Consider the following 14,415-nt stretch of genomic DNA (forward strand, 5'->3'; position numbering starts at 1 on the left):
GCTGGTCAGTGGACTGTCATCCTTAGATGGTAGGGACCTGTTCCCCAGGCTCTAGCCTGGACCCATCATCACTGAGAAGATGCACATGGAGGGTGGGACCGTCAGATGGGCTCTTCCTCATGGGGCTAGAGGGATGAGACTCAGCAGATTCCGGCCTGTGGTGGAAAACTGAGCTGGGGAGGTCCCTCTCACTCCCCTGAAAGGCATCTTCTGTCTAGCTAGTCCTGGGCTGACTCTGGTGTTCCCAGTTACACTGGGGAAGAACTGATGGGCTGATCAGGGTTAAGGATGAGGCTATGGGAGTGAAACAGTGGCTATGGGGATCAGGGCATGACGGGTGGAAATGGGGGGCTCACCAGCTTTGACAGAACCTGTTGCAGGGAGGCTTAAAGGTGCCTAGGGATGAAGAGACTAGGGGTGGGAGGTACCACAGCATAGCAGGCAGTGGTGTTGGATGAGGGACTGGGACACAGGAAAGGCAAAGACTAGACCAGACCACGTTTCCATCATGAAATGTTGTATTGAGGTTGACCCAAATATTGAATTAGGGGAAGGAACAGACAGAGAGGCCCTTTTTGTAAACATCCCTCACTCCTAGGGACTTTGCAATCCTGTCATTCCTTGGACAATATTTACAGAACATTTGTTTACTGAACTCTCCTCTGTGCAGGCACCAGTTCTCACATAGAGAACTCACATTATGGTGGCCCCTGCTATGTCATCTGGCACTTACCATTCTGCCAAGCATTGCCAGGCTTTCTCTGGCTGATGAGGGGTGGGATAAGTTAAAGTCCCCTCAGAAGAAGCTCTTAACTGATGAGACATGGAAATAGATAAAACAATAACCTATCTCTGATGGGACATCTCCAGGGCATTTTCACATGGTGTCCTGGCATTCCCAGTGCCACCAGGCCCTGGCTGCCCATAGCAGTTGTGTGCTTGACACTGTGCTTTTTACTGGCTCCTGCTTTCTCTTTTTTCCACCACTGTTTTCTAGATGGTCCCCCAGATGAAGTACAGTCAGCCCTCTATACCTGCAGGCTCCATGTCCACAGAGTCAACCAATAGAGTATTAAAAATATTCGGAAAAAAATTTGTGTCTGTATTGAACACATACAGAATTTCTCCCTTGTCATTATTTCCTAAATAATACAGCATCATAACTATTTACATAGCATGTACATTGTTTTACGTATTCTAAGTTATCTGGAGATTACTGGGAGGAAGTGCATAGGTTATATGCAAACACTATATGCCATTTTATATAAGACTGGAACATCCTTAGATTTTGGCATCCATGGGGACCCTGGAACCAATACCCCTCGAATATTGAGGGGCTACTATATTTGAACCAAGTCCTCCTGCCAGGATCTGCTTCTGGGAAAACTTTAAACAAACAGTGAACAAATAAAGGAGATCCTGCCCCTGGACAGGTTCTTCAGTGGTTGTCTTTATTGGATCTACCTATCACTTTAGGCTGCTTGTTCAGCTTGGTAGTGCATCCCAGGCATTCAACCAACACCAGTGAGTGAATGGATGAATGAGTGAATGAATTTCCTCCCTAAAACCCAGAGGAGGGTGTGATTTTCCTAGAGGAGTATATACATGCTCAGCAATTGCCTGCCAGAGCTGGGATTCTTGAATTTTATTTCAAGTCAGACTCACTGCTAGAAAATGTCTGCTCTTTGAAAGCTAATCCCGGTTAATTCTCATTGATTAATCATTAATATGCTAGGAAACTGCTGAGATTAAAAATAGGAATGAATGATTTAATTTCAACCTAACCCCTCTGTATTCCCTCATGCAGGTTTTTTGTTTTCCTCATCTTCCTAACAATAACGAATACAGTATCAAGAGTAAATGGGAGTGAGGTGGATGTGAAGGATTGTCCACGAAATATCAGGCAGGAGATTCTTCAGCCACAGGGTTCAGGGTGGTGTGTGGCAGGTGGGCAGCCACAGCCCTTTTGGTCTTCTAGAAATCTACATTTCAAAGAAGCTGGCTTTTGCTCAAGTTCAAAGGGTTAATTTTAAGAGACACTGTTACAATGGTTAAATACCAAGCTTAAAATAATTTTAATTGGATTTGGTTATGAAGAGAGGGGTGTTGGCTAATATTTGGGGGGAAAAATCACTGTAATGAGTATTGCCAACTATTCAGTTTCCCGGGATATAGGTGCATATTGGGTCATATTGGGTCAGAGTCTTTCGCCAGCCCCATCACCCGGAATAAACTGACACAAGGTGGATGGTAACTATTGCTCTGCGGACGTGTACGATCTCAGACTGTGTGTACCCTCCCTAACAAAGGGTGCGTGACTCCACCTCAATTCCTTGTGCACTTTCTGGCCTTTCCACCCTAATTCCTCCATTTATTCAAGCGAATTCTTTCTGGTTCTGGTTGCAATCTCTTTGAAGATAAGGACTTAACCTCCCTGAGCTGACCCCCAGCAGAACTTGTCCTCACAGCCTGAGGCCCGAGCGGGCGGTGCTTTGGGTGAACTTAGTTGTGTTTAAATAAAGCATTTTCCTTGCTGTTTGCTGGTTGCGCAATCCTGCTCGGGAGACACCCACCGCCACCTCAGCCGGGCGGTGTCTAGAGGCGCAGGCCCCAGGCCACAGGGATTCGAACCTTCCGCGACCCGCCTAGGCGGAGACTGCTCCTAGTAAACCAAGACGAGGAGCGCTGCGACCCGGAGGTGGGCGGGACCGGTCGACGACCTCCCTTGGTGGGCGGGGCCCACTCGCCCCGCCCCCGCGCAGAGCCCAGAGCAGGGCTGCGCAGCCCCGCCCCCTTCAGGCCCCCGCCCACAGCAGCTCCCCCGCAGCTCCTCCCTCTCTCATTGGCCGAGGTGGAGACCCGCCTCTCTGCCCAATGGCCGCAGCCGTGGCTGGGCCCTCAGCATCCTGACTGGTCAGTGACCGGCAGAGTGGCGGAGAACGGGCCAATGGGGAGAGGAGGCTCGATGAATGGCTGGCCCGGGTGGGGAAGGCAGGAGGCGGCGATCCCGGCGGAGGGGGCCGTTCGCCAGCTCCGAGGCAGAAAGTGCCACGACTCCACACGCGCGCACGCAGCCAGCGAGCGGCCGGAGCGGACGACGGACGGGGCGGACGGCGTCGGGGTCGTGAAATCTGCAGCTGCTCAGGGGCGGCTTCTCGGCGGAGGCTCGGCCGGCTCCTCTCTTTTGGTTCAGCGGCGGCGGCGGCAGCGGCGGCGGCGGCTCCTGCCCTCTTGCTCTCCCTCCCGCGTCTCCGGCTGCAGGTAAGAAACTTGGCCGGGCTCTGCATCGGCGGTGGCGACGGCGCGCGGGCCGGGCCGTCGGGGCCCCCGGGCCGGCTGCGCTGCGAGTGACACGTCTCCTTGGCGGCCCCTCCCCCGGCGGCGCCGGCCCGCCTGCCGTAGCCGTCGCTAAGGCCCCCTCGGGTGGGACTCGGGGTGGTAGGTGTGCCAGGCCGAGCCCGTGCAGGGGGTTCGGCCGAGCGCGCCCTGCTGTGCGGCCCCCACGCCCAGCCGTCGGGAAGCAGCGGTGGCCCCGCGGCGCGACGTGGCGACCCCTCCCTCTCGCGCGCTCCGAAGTTGGGCGAAGAAAGTTGGCGGCGGGGCGGGGCGGCGCACAGCTGGCGGAGGAAGGGGTTAAGTTTCGGGAAGCCGCCGGATGACGTTGCCGGGATGGAGTCCGGACCGGAGGGTGGGGGGACTGGCGGAAGACGGCTGGGCAGGCCTGACCGGCCCGGGGAACAGGGCTGATTGAATGGACGACCCCAGGTCCAGCGCACCCCACTGTGGGCCGCGGCCTGGGAGCGCCTCTGGTGTTTGGGACGGCCTCGACGGGGCGGGCCGGAGCCACAGGGCTCGCTGCGGGTGCTGTCCGAGGCCGGACGCTGGGCAGTGGTGGTGGCAACTTCCCGGAGTGCGGGACGATGCTCCCTGCTCCCCCTGGCGGCGGGGCCGCGGCACCGTTTCTCCAGCGGGGCCGCGCGGAGCCCGGTGCGAGTGTGCACCGCCAGGGTCGGGGGCAGCCCGGGCTCTGTCCTGTCCGTTCCGCCCGCGGCTACGATGAATGAGCCAGCGGTGCCAGGCCCGGGCGGAAGCGGGCACCTCCGGCCCGGCCGGCCAAGCGCGCTGGCACCCGGCCCGCCGCCCGCCCTGGCCCTGCCAGGCTGCCTGGCTACGCCCGGGGCAGGGAGGGCAACGGGCCCGCGCTTCCAGTAAGAAGTGCGGGGATGCTTCAGGGTTTCCTACTCGGACTGTAAAGCAGGAGCCGTAGTCTGGGTCGGGATCTCTGTTTCCCCGTCTGAAAAACGGGACCTCGATCTCCTTTACTTAAGAGAACTGTGGAGACTCAGACCATGTAGGGAGTGAGTAGTCAACAAGTGTTGACTGCTCTTGTTGGGATGTGCAGGACACTGGAGCAAGGTGGGGTTTGGCTCCTGCTCGCCTGCTGTGGACCACGCAGGGCTGTAGAAGTCACAGGTCTGGATTCCACCCCTAGATCACCTCTAGTTTAGGTCCCCTAGCAGCTCTGAATCGAGGTTTCCTTATCTGTAGCCTGGAGATAGTACCACCCACTCACCATAGGGCCAGAGGAGCTATGCAGGGAAGTGCTGGGATCTTGTGCAAACAGAAGGCAGTTTGGCAATAACTCCAGAGGTCAGAGGTCAGAATAGACTGGGAAGCACCACGGAAATGAAACTTTGGAGACTCCTGGAGCCTCCCACGTCACTGTTAGCTCAGCTGTTCATTCTGTGTGCTTAAACCTTCTGGTTAGAGGGTCCCTGGGTGTAATTTTCTGGAGTTTAAGGAAATTGGTCCAGTTGGGTCTTACATCCTACACTGAACAATTTGTATATTTTACATCAGCTCTGTACAGTTGAGCATTCACCCCACAACCCGGCCACCTTACACTTTTCCAACTGCTCTTTTTTGTCTTGATCTCCTGCTGACACCCAGAGAAATCTCCATGCTCCTGCAGCATGCTACCTGTGTGCTGTCTTAATTCGTTTATGAACTTTCCAAAGGTCAGCCCGCTGTGGTCTGCCAACTTGTTTCCCTTCCAGAAGCAGCTTCCGGTTCTGAGGGCCTGGAGATACCGTTTCCCTCTCTATTTAAGCAAAGGAGGAGTGGTCATAGCAGTCCTCTTAGTAAGTTTCCCTTTACATGGAGCAGTGCAAACCTGGATTGCAGGGCTCCTGGGCCAGCTGAGGTATAGAAAAGGCCAAGATTGGGGGACTGAGGGTAAAATAGGATCTTGGAGTTTGGGAGCAGAGGTTTCCACTGAGTGGAGCTATGGGCACTATTATAACAGAACTCTTCCTTTAATATTTAGGAACCAGCCTCTGACCATCTACAAAGACTAAGAAGTTAAGAGTATGATGTATGAATATTTTTGTTGATGAGAGTTTTAAATAAATCCCAAACTGAGACAAATTTGAGTAATTACTCTTTGCTGAAATGAGCCCTAACTTTACAGGCTGCAATAACTGTATAGCAACAACTCAGTTTAAATGTTTGAATGCAAATAATTTAATTGGAATATTGGTTTATTATGTAGCAGGGATACCTTTTAAAGTGTAGGACCCTGAATTCTTTTTTGCTTAATCGCTGGAAGCTTTAACTAGTAGATAAATGTCACAGGAGTCAAGTCAGGAGTTCATTTGATTTTTCTTTGCTAAGATCTTATTTCCAGAGGGGAAAAAAAGGTCAGTCAGAAATAATGAAGATAGGGACTGTGCTATCCTCCCATACATCCTGGACCTGCAATGGTTAAGACCTAGTAAGACTTCCCTTTCCTGGAATGGCACAAATGTGGATTGTCAGGCTCATGGGCCAGTTGAGGGCTGGAGGAGGCCAAGACTGGGGGAAGAGGGCAAGAAAGGGATCTTTGGAGCAGAGGGTTTTCATAATTAATATTGACTAAAGGAGGCCTTTATGGGATAGATAAAGCTGAGTCCAACCTGATTTTTAAGGTTTGCTATTTAGAATCTGATTGTATGACTTTGCTGTGCATTTAAGCCTAACAACAGCCCCAGTTACAAGGTAGGTCTGGTTGTCACTCATTCCATTGATGAGAACAGGATGGCCCAACAGAACAGGGTCTGTGCTGTTTTCAGCTGCTAGGTGACATGGACTCTGCCTTCTGAACATTCTTTGGGGCAGTATAATTCTGCCTTCCTGGGACAGTAATTAAATAGGAGAGGACACAGAACTAGATGGTTGAAATTAAGAGTTTCAGTGTCAAGAATGTGTAAAGTGAGTTGAAAATGTGTTGTAAGAAGATACTTTCCTTATCCTAGAACCAGGGCAGGTGAGAGGGCACAGCTGAAATGTGGGTACTACAAGTTGTCTCTCATGCAGATCACATGACCTGAGTGTTGGGAAACATAAGCCCAATTTTAGATTCTTTTAGAGTCAGCCTAGATAGATAGTGCTCCTGGGTCAGTCCATGAGCAAGTAAGTCTTTATTGTAGATGCACCGAATCCCCAGGTACAATAATTATAACAGGAAAATGAACAGTTTATAGTTACAAAACACAGGGAACTGAATGTGAAGGATGCAAGACACTGTGAATTTCATTTCTTTATGAAAAAATGAACAAGTGGATGACACCTACTTGTCAGAAGGAGCTGCTGTCTAGACCAGCTTTGTGTAATACTATAGCCACATATAGCTACTTAAGTTTAAAACAAAATGAAATTTTAAAAAAATTAAGCTTCTTAGCCACATTTCAAGTGCTCAGTAGTCACATAGTGGTTAGTGTAGATTTAGATCATTCCCATTGTCACAGAAAGTTTTGACTAGACAGCACTGGGCTAGGGTAGCTGATATTCTACTAAAACATTCAAGTCTGTTCCTCTTGCTCATAGGGAAATACTCTTATGTTGAACCCTGTAAAACTGTCTGTTCTGTAGGTCACAACAGGTGGCTAGTGGCGGTTCATATGCTCCAACCTAGTGAAATGTCCCCTTTAGAAAGCATTAGTCCCAACTCCATATGCATTGTAAATTGTATACTAAGACAAAGGGGTGGGACAGGAAGGCAGAAATTTTACTAAATATCAACAGTATTAAAATGGTCAAATGTACCAAACATGGAAAATAAATAGATATTAGAAGAAAAGCATATGGCTTGTAAGGAAAGTAAATATTTAATTCTAAGTGAGAGCCTAGGCAAGGAAGGCCACTTAACATTATAGAAATTTAAGGAACTTCCTGGGAGATCATTTTCTTAGGCAGACAAATTCTGAATGGGTCTCCTGAAACAGGCAAGCAGATGCCCAAGTTTAAATCTAGACACATGTACTGTTTTTACTTTAAGTGTTGTAACACTTACATGTATCTTCTACCTGTTTAGCAATGGGCAGCAACTTATAAAGATTGTCTTATAATTTCTAAATTTTTAGGTTATTTTGGCAGGATTGGAATACCTACCTGGTCCCAAAACCTTCATTGTGGTATACTGGTCTTTTCTTCTCTGACTGGTATAAATCATTTCTGAGCTAGTAACTATTTGCAGGTTCCATTATACTCCATGTGACTTTGAAAGGATCTCTGGGGTTCGAAAGGATCAGTATTTGGGGAGAATTTGTGAATTCTTGGTTGTTCTAGTGGGCTCATGTTAATGCATTCTAGAATGACATAAAACCAAAGTTTAAACAAAGAACCTCCAGTGATGGGCAGCTAGTTAATCTCATGTTGGTCAGAGAAGAGGTTCACTGAGATTGTGCCGGAAGTTATCTGCTATTTATAGTGATAATATCATCTGCTGACTCAGAAGTTGGGCTAAAGACCATCTTGGACCCAAACCTTTTATTCTGTTCCCTGTCTTGAGATGGGTTCCAAGCTGGGGCCCTGTGTGGACTGATCTTGGGCTGCATATGACATTTGTTTGGCCAGCCCCATGTTACTAAACAGTTGAACCAACTGTTTGTAAATGGAGGACTTTTTAAAAATTAAAATTTAGATTTGTAGGCGCTCTTGAGAAAAAAATGAGAATTTCTGGCCATACCAGATTGTTTTTCTATATGGCAGCTGTGACCTGTAGTTGACCTCTCTGGGAAGAGCCTGTGCCCTTGGTCACCAGCATCCTCCCCTAGTTTACGTGGTGTGCTGGGGTATTGGCATCTCTGGCTGACGCTTCTCACAGCCTCAGCTGGTTCCAGCTGGCCCACCTCTTCTCACTTCTCAGCTGTTTGTTTTCTCACCTCTGAAGTGGTTTCTCAGCTCTTGCCTTCTTCTGGTCTGTTCCTGCAGCAGGTTGTGTCATTCTTCTGTCCAGTATCCTTCCTGGCCAGTCTTCACAGTGATCTCCAGCTCCACTGTACTCTGGCTTCACTCTGCCATTTCCCTTCCCCCTGCTGCAGCTGCATTGGCCTCCTTTCTGTTCCTCAGGGGTGCATCTGCCTCAGGGCTTTGGCATGTGTTGTTGCCTCTACCTGGGGAGGCATGACCCTCTGCTGGTTGCTCTATCTCCTGCAGGTCTGTTGACCACTCTACTTAACATGACAGCCTCTGTCCCACCTCTCACCATTCCTTTCCCTTCATCAACCACTACCGATATGTCCACTATTTGACTAACTTGATCATCTTCCCCACAGTTAGCTCCACCAACCCAGGGACATTATCTGTTTGATTTCTCAAGGTGTCCCTAGTGTCTACAACAGTGATGGTATCTAGTAAATGCCCATGTTTGCTGGGCTAATAGAGAAATGATATTCTAGTGCTTATGTTCTGCAAGTCTATTATCATTTAGCCTGAAGTAGTCTGGATTCCTAGAGCATCAAATATAAACACAAAAACATATTCCAGAGCCAAATATGAGTGAGCTTTGGATTACCTCCAGCCTGGTTCCAGTTGAGAAATTGACAAGGAAGTGAAGTGGTGCTGTCAAGTGAGGATAGTCCCTGTGCTGCCAGCAGAGGCCAGAGGTGTAAGTGAGCCTTTAAGGGGTTTAGTTTGCATTGCTCTGGGCCCTGGATCTACAGGTTGCTTTCTTTGCTCTCGGGGCTGCCTTTTCTCCTAAGCCCAATATCTACAGCACCTGGTTTAGGGAAGAGTATTGGCCCTGAGCATCCTGCATTTTCCTGTATAACTGAGCAGCACTAGGTGGGGCTTGCAGAGTAACTAGCATAGCAGTGACAACACTCACCAGGAAATGTTATTTTGGTTTGAACAATGTGCTGGCTTGCTCTGAAAAAAGTTGGATTTTGTGTTCAGAAAGCAAAAGTGTTTCTTAGATACAGAAGGGAGAATTCTTTTCTTGCAGTTGTCACGAAATTTTCCTTTCTCTTGGTTAGACTTTGTTGGGCTAAGAAGTGAGAGGAGTTGATAAAATTACTTCCTGCCTTACCTCTGGATTCTTCCTCTCAGAAGGCCTTCACACAGAAGCCAATTGAAGTGGAGGAAACAGAGTTGAGGCAGAGCGGTCTCGTTTGGGAGAATGGGTTCTATGCCTTGCTCCTATCCTTCATTTTTCCTCCTCTCCTACTTTTCAGCAAAGAAATGATAAGTAATCTAGATTCCTAGCCCTTTGTGATGGGAACATGTGACTGACTCTTTTTACACAGGAGGGCACAAGACCCTTGTTCATACTCTGGAGGTTTGTTTTTCTGGAAGTTCTCATTCAGTAATTAAAGTGTACAGTACAACTAACAAAACCAGTTTTGCTTTCCATGAAGACTGGTCCTGAGTAAGAATTAGTTGTAGCTTTATTTCCTTGGATACATTGGTTTTTTTTTTGTTTTAGTGGCAGTACAGAGTTTGAATTTAGGGCCTTGTGCTTGCCAGGAAGGCACTCTACTACTTGAGCCATGCTTCCACCCCAGATACATTCTTATTTTCTGGTAGTTCTTGATGTTTGTACTATAGTGATTAGAAAGAAAAGTCTATTACTGTTCAGAACTTAATAGTAATCACAGGGCTCAGGGCATGGCTTAAGAAGTAGCTTGCCTAGCATATTACTTCTAGCATGAACTAGGCCCTGGGTTCAGTCCCCAGTGAGGGAAAAAGGCACACAAAATAATAGTAATCATTGTGGTTGAAGGAAGGAGCCAAAGAGTAATTGAATTATTGAAGCTTTTAATGAAAAGTGTTATTAGTGACATGTCAAGGGACTCCTAAAAGGCCAACTTAAGCCTTGACCATGAAGCCCAGTCACTCTTAACTGTGTAAGTTGCTTCCCTCTTAAATTGGAAGACCCTGAGTCTTATTTTATACAGTTTCAATTTTTAAAAAGACAAGGAGGAGGACAGTGCACTAGGTAAAGCTAAGTCGCTACCCTGGCTGTTCCAGGAAGGTGACATCTGGCTTGGCTGTGGTCTGGTAAAGTCCTCTCAGGAGAGAGCAGTGTCCTGTATGTTTGTGAGAGGTGGGAGGTAGCAGTACTAATGGTCCTCTGTGACAGATTCTTTAAGCCTGAAAGGTGCCCCTCATTTCGGATCCATGGGATGCATTTTCCTAGCAGAGATGACAGATATTTTTACTCTTTACTGAAGTAAAAAAATAATGTGTGTGTGTGTGTGTGTGACATGAGTCTATAGCTGAATATATTTCTGCAAACTCACACCCCTGTTTAACTAGATCAAGAAATACATTATTCCTACTCTTAGCTCTTCTTGTGTCCCTGTGTCTTCTTACAGTTGCTGCCTGTCTCAAAGGATACCTGCTTTCCTGCTTCTGACACTTTGCCTGTGTTTGAACTTGGTGGAAATGACATCATTTGGGATAGCTATACCATTCATTCCTTTTCACTCTGTGAGAAGGTATCACAATATCAATTTTACTCTAGATGGATACTTAGATAGTTTTTGGCACTGTTATAGATAACCCTGGCACAAATGGTCTTGCCCCTGACTTTTGGTGGGCACATGTACACATTTCCATTAGGTCTGTGTATCTAGGCATGGAATTGTGGGGCCTTAAGGAGGCATATGTTCAGCTTTAGAAGAGAGTGCCAGGCTCTTTTCCCAAAGTGCTTGTATTAATTTATACTCCCACTGGCAGTATAGAAGAGCTCAGAGTGTACTATAAAATGGCTGACTTTAAAAAGGAACCAAAGTGAAGTTTGAGCTACCATTGATAATAAAAAAAAAAATTCCTGTCACGTAATAGCACTATTCTCCCCTCTTTTAAACACTTGGTGACTGGGATTTGGTTTGTCCGTGAGCTGCAGCAGTGCCAAATATCAGTTAAGGGCCATTGGTGATATGGGACATGGGGTTGACTAGAACAGTCTGCTGACTTGGGATAGGTTTGGGCAAGTTCTAGATAAAATATTAAAAAACACCTACTAAAAATAGGGAATGGCCCAGGTGAGCGTGAGGAAGATGGTAAATAGAATACCCAGGAGGATAAACACAACCCTGAGGGCCTTTGGTGAGCTGGGGAAAGTTTTGATGGTATCTCTAGGCACAAAGGGCAGAAAAACTGGGCAGCGTGACAGGAGACCCTCCCTCTAACAAATGGAACCACCAAGGACTAAGATACCTTCAGGGAGAAGTTGAGTTAGAAGTAAGCACTTCTCTGGCTAGGAAATGTAGTTAGTAGTAACATGCCTTCTTAACATTCATGAGGTCCCGGGTTCCATCCATTTTTGTTGTAAGCACTTTTCCTTATCCTAGCACCAGACAGCTAAGAAGTGGGTACTACAAGTTGTCCCTCATGCAGATCATGTGACTTGAGTGCTGGGAAACACAAGCTCATTTTAAGATTCTTTGTTTTATAGTCAGCCTAGACAGATAGTGCTCAATCCATGAGCAAGTAGCTCTTTGTCTTAGGCTTAGTGAATTCCCAGGTATAATTGTAACAGGAAAATGAACAGTCCATAGTTAAAAAACACAGGGAACTAAACAGGAAGAATGCAAAACACTGTGAATGAGAACCAGCAGGAACATATCTGTGAAAACCTAAGACAGTGGAGTTATGGATTTTAAACACCACCACTTAAGATGCTGAAAGTAATAAGACTGAAAATATCTACAAGAAGCAGTCAACCATAAAGTGACCTAGCACATTTGAAAAAGGGGCCAAGTACAACTTGCAGATATGAAGCTTAACTCTTACAATAAAACTACTACAGGTAAGTTTACCAGCAAATAAGACAAAACTGAAAAGAAGAAATGAACTGGAAGATAGGACAGAAGAAAATATATAGACCTCATCTTAGAGAACCACATGGATGAATAATTTGTAAGACCAATTAAGAATCAGGGAGAATAGACTGAGAGGTATGTCTAATTGGAGTTCAGGAGAGGAGAAAGGACAAGCCAGTATTTAAAGAGATAGTGACTAAGAATTTTACAGAATGGATGAGACACCCATTAAGAAAAAATCCTAAGAGCAACCCAAGCAGAATAAAAATAAATCCATATAGAGATAGTTTAGTGATTTAATAACTAGAGGGAAAAATCCAACAGCAAGGATGAAAAGATCATTTTAACACAGAAACCAAAAAAGTTACTGATCTTCATTGAAGGAAGTTCTCAAGGATATTATTGGAAGGAAGGTGAGGCTAAAAGGAAAAAAGTGAGGTAACAAGCAATGAACAGTAAAGAATATTTGGACAGTTATAGCTGGGTGCCAGTGGCTCATGCCTGTAAACCTAGCTACTTGGGAGGCTGAGATTGGGAGGATTGTGATTTGAGACCAGCTTGGGCAAACAGTTTGTGAGACCTCACTTCCAAAATAACCAGAGCAAAATGGACTAGAGGTGTGGTTCAGGTGTGAAGCCCTGAGTTCAAACTCCAGTCTCTTCAAAAAAAAAAAAAAATGTGGACAGCTCCAAACAAATGTAAAAAACAGTAATGTTGGGGAGACTGAAAAAGCATAAGATTAAATATATGAAAACAGTGACATCTAACTTGGAATTAGTGGAGAAGGTAAAGGTTTTGTTTTGTAATCTTGATGTTGATTTTCAAAGATTATTAAAAAATAAAAGTTACTTCTGCCATAGTATATAGGGGAAAAAAATGAAGCATTTAAAATAATCCGAAAAGAGATAAAAAAAGAGACCAAGAGAAGCCCAAGGACAGGTGAAAAAGTAGTATAAAACAAAATACAGCTTTAAGCACAAATATGTTAGTATTTATGTTAAATGTAAATTACACAATACCTCACTTAAAACATATAGATACCATTCATACTAGTTGGATTTTAAAATCCAACTGTTGTACTGTTTACAGGCGATACAAAGGATGAAAGTAAAAGAATGGAAGATGATATATGATAGAATATTATTAAAAAGAAACTAAACCAGGTATGATACATGCGTATAATCCTAGCACTTGGAAGGTTGATGCAGGAGGATCTACAGTTACAGGCCAGCCTGGGCTACAATGTATGTCTTGAAAAAGAAAAAGAAAACTGGGATTGTGTTAATGTTATATAAAATAGACTTTAAGGCAAAAAAAAAAAATCTACATTATGTACAGAGGTTAGTTCATAATGATAAAGTTCATCTTGGTTCTAAGATTTAGCAATTGTAACTTCTCAACATATAAAGCAAAAACTGTTAGAATTTGCAAGAAATTATCTAATTTGTAATTACAGTGGAGAATTTTAATAATCTTTTCAGTAATTAGCAGATAAAACAGATAAAAGTCAAAACTCCTGAACAAAACAATAAAGAATGTGGTGTATATATGACTATACATAAATAAAACCCACAACCAACCAATGCATACTTCAGAATTTTCAGATTGGCCATATTCATTTCCTTAAAGCAAGTCTCAACAAATATTCAAGGATTGAAATTGCACAGAGTAGGGAATTAAACTAGAAATAAGAGTAAAAAGATAAATGGAAAATCTACATGTGTTTGGGGATTTAAAAATGCTTCTGTATTTTTGTAGGTTGAAAAGTAATAATGGAAAATATTAAATATTTTGAAATGAATAAATTAAAATGCTACATATTAAAACTTGTAGTATGTAATTAAAACATTTTCTGGATGATTATAACTCAAATGAATTCAGAAAGAGAAAAAGATGAAAATGAGCTAGGTATCTATCTTGGGACATTACAAAAGGCAAAGTAACGCTAACTCAGGAAGTAGCAGAAAGAATTAAGAAAACAAAACAGACATAGAGAACCTCAGCAAAGTCATAATTTTGTTCTTAGAAGAGATGAATAGTATTGACAGATCTCTAGCAGAACTGATCAAAAGAAGGGCATAAAATAGCCAATATCAAATATGTAAAATGGGACTTCACTACAGATAAGAGGTTATTATGAGGAATTTGTGCTTAAAAACAAATTTCAAAATTAATACCATTGGTGCTTATTAACATATGTAAAAGAGCCAAACATAGTTGACTCTTGCCTGTAATCCCAGCACTCCAGAGGCCAAGGTGGAAAGAATTGCAAGTTCAAGGCCAGCCTGGGCAACAGAGCAAGACCTGCCTTAAAAAAAAGTCCTAATTA

General features: G+C 45.1%; 1 protein-coding gene across 3 annotated transcripts in view; it reads left to right on the forward strand.

The window, feature by feature from the left end:
- Positions 1-2,994: 2,994 nt before the first annotated feature.
- The window catches only part of Rrbp1 (ribosome binding protein 1), a 66,558-nt gene continuing 55,137 nt past the window's right edge, over positions 2,995-14,415 (forward strand). The window contains exon 1 of one of the 3 annotated variants that reach the window (XR_012448160.1): positions 2,995-3,261. The gene's annotated coding sequence lies outside the window, so the exon portion shown is untranslated. The remainder of the gene's footprint in view (positions 3,262-14,415) is intronic. The other 2 variants (XM_074074277.1, XM_020179497.2) reach the window with 2 other exon arrangements.

Source organism: Castor canadensis, chromosome 5 (assembly GCF_047511655.1).
Source record: "Castor canadensis chromosome 5, mCasCan1.hap1v2, whole genome shotgun sequence".
Classification (NCBI taxonomy): domain Eukaryota; kingdom Metazoa; phylum Chordata; class Mammalia; order Rodentia; family Castoridae; genus Castor; species Castor canadensis.